Here is a 6,134-nt window from a genome sequence, read left to right as displayed (position 1 = left end):
CATTTCTCTATATCTTTCTTAAATAATAAAAAGAAGTTTACAATTCCATTTTTCTCTTCTCCAAGTCAGAAAGGTGATTTCTAACAACAGGATGTTCACATTTCTGCACTAAAACACAAAGTACACTAATGCGAACTAAGCCCCCACAGATTTCTTCCCCTCCTAAAAAGAATCTTGTGGGCATCTATTTTGAACAAGTAAATGTCCTGTCTTAAATCTTTGCTCAGATCTTCCTTCAAATTTCTTTACTGCTCCTGCCTCTTAGGACCAAGAGCTGAATATTCTTTTTCATTCTAAGAGGGAAAGAAGCTAATGAAGCTAATGGGCCACTAATAAAAGGTAACCTGTTCAATTACTAATTTCTGTTTTGCAAAATGATGATGATGATGACAAACCCCATAAAATTGTTGTCTTGGGTTTTGTTTGTTTGTTTGTTTGTTTTTCAGAATTGAGAAGGAATTGCTAGCCAAGCCTCGTAAAACGTTTACCCTGGTTGCTGAGTGTGATAAATTTGTCTCTCTGGCGACACATACTTCGGGTTTGCTCGCAGAGTGATGGAATACTCTTCTTCTTGCGTGATCTTTTTTTTGGCCACCAACCGAGCAATATATCTGAATTTCTGTGCACATGTCCAGCTTTCAGATTTTTCCATGCCACCGCAAATGTAATAAAGAACCCCCAAATGAATTTCTGAGTAGTTTGAAATGCAGTCTTTCCTATTGCAACCAGCGTTGATGGATGTTGCTAGATTCCTGTCACCCTGTGTGTGTGGTGGGGGAAGGGGTGGTGGAGAGAGACAGGCGGTCTCTGTTTTGTTTTACACAGGGCTGAAGTCTTACAATATATGCTATGTAACCAGGCTAAGGACAAATAACCCCCATGAATGCATTTACAGTGAATTGACCTACATTTCACATTAGATGAAACACACTTAAGTCATTAAATGAATTTCTCCCTCTGGTTCATTAGTTCTCAGCGTGTGCTGATCCTTTCCCCATTTGTCACACAGCTCACGAAAGCTGAAGATGGGAAAAAGAAGCTAAATTATTGTGTCCGTCCCCTTACCAGCTCAGGATATGGTTCCCGCAGAGGAATTATTACGAAGTTGGGATTGACCTGTTTTACTCTTGATGTTGCCTAAAAGACTGAGAAGCTACACTTGACATGTCAGCCTTGTGGAATTCTGCCAGCGACTGTGCCCATCAGCGGTTGTGTGTCCATGCTAGCATTTACCCAGGAGTCGTCAGTTATTAAACGCTTAGATTCAGCATTACGAGAGCCTGCAAGAATGGATCTAATGGCAGTCCTGAACAGCAGAGGGGAGACCTAAAGAGGTTTAAAAATTCTCACTTGAAGCTCCAGCACCCGCCCTCTCCCCTCGATAGGTACTCATTGAGCAAAAGCGTTGCCGAGGGGAGCATTGCAGGTTTGCCTCGGATAGCATTTGTCATGCCAACCGGACCTATTTTTAAATGGTACTATCATTCTCGATGTCACACTAATGAGGGTTCATGAAGCTGCTGGTGCTGCTTTGGAGGGTCTGAGACACAAACTGACATTATAATATTAGCTATTCTACTGGGCCCAGGAACAGTTGAGTGCAGCACTTTAATAAATAAGTTCACAGATACAGTCACGCTCTAGGAAAGAGAACGCCGTATGTCCACAATGGTTGTCCCCAAAGCTTATGTGTACCCAGGTGGCATTATTATAGGTATAGACAACCTATGATATAATATGGTGGTGCGCTGGGAAGACCGAGGCAGTGATATTTGTCCAGAATTTGGGACAGTGCTTTAAGAAGTATGTGGACAGAGTGGAACAAGTTCAGAGGTGAGCAATATAAGATGTGCCATATAAAGAAGTGATTATCCAAATAACATATACCGAGCCAAGGTCTGAGCTGGAGCGACACACACAGAGATGAATATGCCACCCTCCCTACCCTCAAGCCAGTAAAGACTGAAAGGACTGAGAATCCGTTCCTAGGTAAAGAAGACTCCAGGTGCTCAAATATTTGAAAAGATCATCCTGTGGAACAGGGATTCGTCCTGTTCTGTGTGTTACTGAGGAGTAGAATTAAGTCCAATGGGCAGAAGTCAAGGTTGGAAATTCCAGTGGTGAGAGGTGTGCGAAGGTATGATGGACAGCTTGAGGAGGTCGTGTTTAGGAACAACTCTGTGAGTGTAGTAACAGCTCTGAATTGTATATTTGAATACGGTCAAAAGGGGAAATATTAGCTTGTATATATGGTGCTAGAATAAAATTTTCTTTTTAAATCCATGGAAATGCACCACATAAAGAGTGAACCCTAAATCAAACCACGGACTATGATAGTAGTACAATTATAAAAAGAGGCTTTCACCCATTGTAACAAATGTTCCACAGAAATGCAAGGATTTTATATGGGAATCCTGTATTTTATGCATGATTGTTCTGCAAACCCACAATTTCTCTTAAACAAACAAACAAACAAAAAAAGAGGGAGCAGAGAAAACCAGCCCGATGTGCCCCCTGCAGGCAGGGAGAGGTAGTGGGGATGGTGACATGTGACATATACTCAGTCATTTACTGTTTCTCTTTCTAGGTGCCAGGCCCAATCTCAAATTTTGTGGCTATGGAGGTGAGCAAAACCTAAGTCCTTTCCCTCATGGGGCTTGTGCCGAATGGGAAGAGACAAACGTGAATCGATCTCACAAATAGTAAAATATATATCTCACTAATAGTAAAAAAAAAAACCTGCAATTGCAAAAGGCGTTTTGGCAGGATGGTACATGGCAATAGGAGGGCAGACCAGAGAGTACTTGGCCTAGCAGGGGAGGCCAGGGGAACATTGAGGAGGGGCTCTCAACCACTCGAGCTGAGGCTGACACATGAGGGGGAGGACAGGAAGTTCAGGCAGCAGGATCTTTGCAAGGTCCAGTGGAGGGAAGGGAACTATCAAATAATGGTGGTCCTCACTGACCTTTAAGTTCCTCTACTTAAAAAAAAAATTATAGTTATGTATTGAATGGGTAACATATACATGGAACAAAATTCAACGGTTCGAAAGGGCACAGGGCGAAAAGCAGGTCTCTCTTCCAGCTCTGCCCTTTTAGAGACAGTCTCTGTTGGCAGGTTCTTCTGCTCTTTCTAGAAATATTGGAAGCATCAACAAATACTGTCCTTTTCTCCCTCCACAAATTGCAGCGCACTATACATCATTCTCCTTACAATATATCCTGAGGCTCGTCCAGGATGTTTAGAGCAGTCTTAGAGCTTTTGATAACCACACAGCAATCTATTGGCAGGCACCAGGGTTTATTTAGTTTCTCCTCTGTTGAGTTCACTTAGGAGGATCACAAACGATACAGCAATGAATATCTTTGCCTGCGCATTTTGCACGTGTGAGTATGTCTCAAAGGCAAATGTTTGTTTTTTCTTATAAAAAATCTTTCTTCCCATTTCTAATCACAAAAGTAATAAGTATTTACAGGAAAGTATTTAAACATTGTGGAAATACACAAGGCAGGATAGAAAAGTGTCCAGGAAGCCCCCTCTCCATAAATGACCACGATGAATGCCACTTTGCCTGGACAATTCCTCATCTAGGTGACTGATTGTGTTATCACATTTTCTTAATTCTACAGTGCATGTTTTGTTTGCATTTTAATAAGACGAGGTTGAACTTTACCACGTGTGGTCCCGTAAAAGAGAAGATTGGAACCCCAACCTTTGTCTGGAGGACATTCTTTCCCAGACCCCCTAGATAAGATTCACAAAGCCCCCCTGCTTTCTTGTGACAAGGCCAGACACAGCCCTCCCGAATTCCCATTCTTTGCCTCATCCATGAATAGCTGAACTGCTTGCTCTCACTGATCAATCAGAGCAAAACACCTGCTAACAAAACTTGGCCTAAGCTTCTCACCTTCTCCCAGGTCCCTGGACTTTTACCAGCCTCAGCCTGAGCCAGCATACGGCCGCTCCTCCTGGCCCCTCCTGAGGATAGGCTGACCTCAGCCAAAAGCTTTCTCCATCTCAGCTTGCCTCCTTTTCATTCCACTTCCTCACTTGCCCACTCCCAGTTCTTTCTAGCTTTGTTTACTCTTCTCTATGAAAGAAACACCCTTTTGCCTAAACTTTGAGGTGTTTACAGACCTCACGGTCAGCATGTTCTCCCTATTGCAATACCACCCCACCCCCACCACCTTGCAATATTCCTTTCAAATAAAGTCTCTCCTTACAAAGTCTGGATTTGTCTCTTATTTGACCTGAAAAGGAGGGGGCATGTGGCACAACGAGCAAACAGTAGGTTCCAGAATCTCTCCTATATAGTTTGAGGCGCATACGGGAAAGAAGTCCTAATTCTTCCCAGAAGGGACCAATGCATTCCTCTGCTATAACAATGGCTTATTTGTGCTTTTTTTTTTTTTTTTTCCATAGGCAGGCACTGGGAATCGAACCCGGGTCTCTGACATGGCAGGTGAGAACTCTGCCTGCTGAGCCGTGGCCTGTCTGTTTGTGCTTTTTTATAAACTGGGCTATATGGATGGCTTCAGGCTGTGGATTAATTTGTCAACATGTGCATTTTCAGGAAAAGGAACCACAGCTTTCACGAGATTCTCAAAGGGATGTTCAACCCCCAAAAGATAAGAGCACCTTCTTTAACAGAGACCATCAGGTAAGTTTCATTTTTAAGAGTGGTGTCAATCTTGGCAGAGGGCTCTTCCATGAGTTGCTGAATTCTTGCAGAATTTGTACAAAGTATTTAGCCTCATCTATGCAATGGGGATAACAGGGGCTCAAAGGATGGTTGTGGGGATTAAGTAAGTTGATATATGTAAGCACCTAGAAAAGTTGCCATCACATAACAAGCCCCACATACTTGTTCTCATCTTCCCTGCCTGCCCCAATCCCAGTGTGTCAGTCTGAATCTGTGGTGGACCCCAGAAAAGCCATGCCTTTTAACTCTCATTCAATATTGCTGGCTGGGAGCATTTTTTATTGTTTCCATGGAGATGTGACCCACCCAATTGTCGGTGGCAACTTTTGATTAGATGATTTCTGTGGAGGTGAGTCTCCACCCATTGAAGGTAGAGTTGCTTATTGGAATCCTTTAAAAGAGGAAACATTTTGGAGAGAGTCCCTTTTTGTAGAGCCACGTGAAAGCCAGCAGACACCGCCATGTTCGCCATGTGCCCTTCCAGCTGAGAGAGAAACGTTGAACGTCATCGGCCTTCTTGAACCAAGGTATCTTTCTCTGGATGCCTTAAATTGGACATTTCTATAGACTTGCTTTAATTGGGACATTTTCTCGGCCTTGGAACTGTAAACTAGCAACTTATTAAATTCCCCTTTTTAAAAGGGGGAATTTCTGGTATATTGCATCCTCTTCCATTTCTGGTATATTGCATCCCGGCAGCTAGCAAACTGGAACACCCTGTGAGAAAACCAAGGCTCATAAGTAGAGCGCAGCAGACTCTTGACAAATAGCCTAGCCCTCCTGAATAATTTCTACTCCAGCATCTACCCCCAGGGAAGCAAGCTATCCCTTCCCAGGGACCAGAATATATCTAGGTCATTTGAGGAAGTAGCCAGGCAAGAGGATGTTAAAGTGCTGCAGATGTTAATTATGCAGCTAGTAAGGGCAGTCTTCTACAGTACCAAAAACAAAATTCCAACAGCAAGAGAAGGAACTACCTCTAAACCAAAATATCTGAAAACTTAACAAATCTAGATGTGTAACCGGCAAGAAACGTGATTGCCCTCCTGTTTCTTCACCACCACCACTCTGCGAGAAAAAGGTACGTTATTTTACTTATTATAGAATGATGCAATTGAATTATGTTTTCTAAAAGGCACTTTAAATATTTCTGATTCTTTGAGGACTGTCAAAAAAGCACTCACACACTAATCCCTTCAGTTTTCTCCATCTCTCTTACAATGCCATGCAGTAAAGTCCTTGCACCAGCTAAATTGTAGGTCGCAGAATGAATTCAGTTCTGCCTCTCAAGCGTTTACAGAGCACCTGGTCTGTGCCAGAGGGCTCGGATGAAACAGCCAGATGCAGTCTCTACCATTGTTAGCTTGAAAGTAAAACAAGATGATTGAATTAAATGATTAATCCATCTTTTCCCAGCTCTTAGTTCTGTGAG

This window comes from Tamandua tetradactyla, chromosome 14 (genome assembly GCF_023851605.1).
Source record: "Tamandua tetradactyla isolate mTamTet1 chromosome 14, mTamTet1.pri, whole genome shotgun sequence".
Taxonomy (NCBI): domain Eukaryota; kingdom Metazoa; phylum Chordata; class Mammalia; order Pilosa; family Myrmecophagidae; genus Tamandua; species Tamandua tetradactyla.
Note: the sequence above shows the minus strand (reverse complement) of the source record.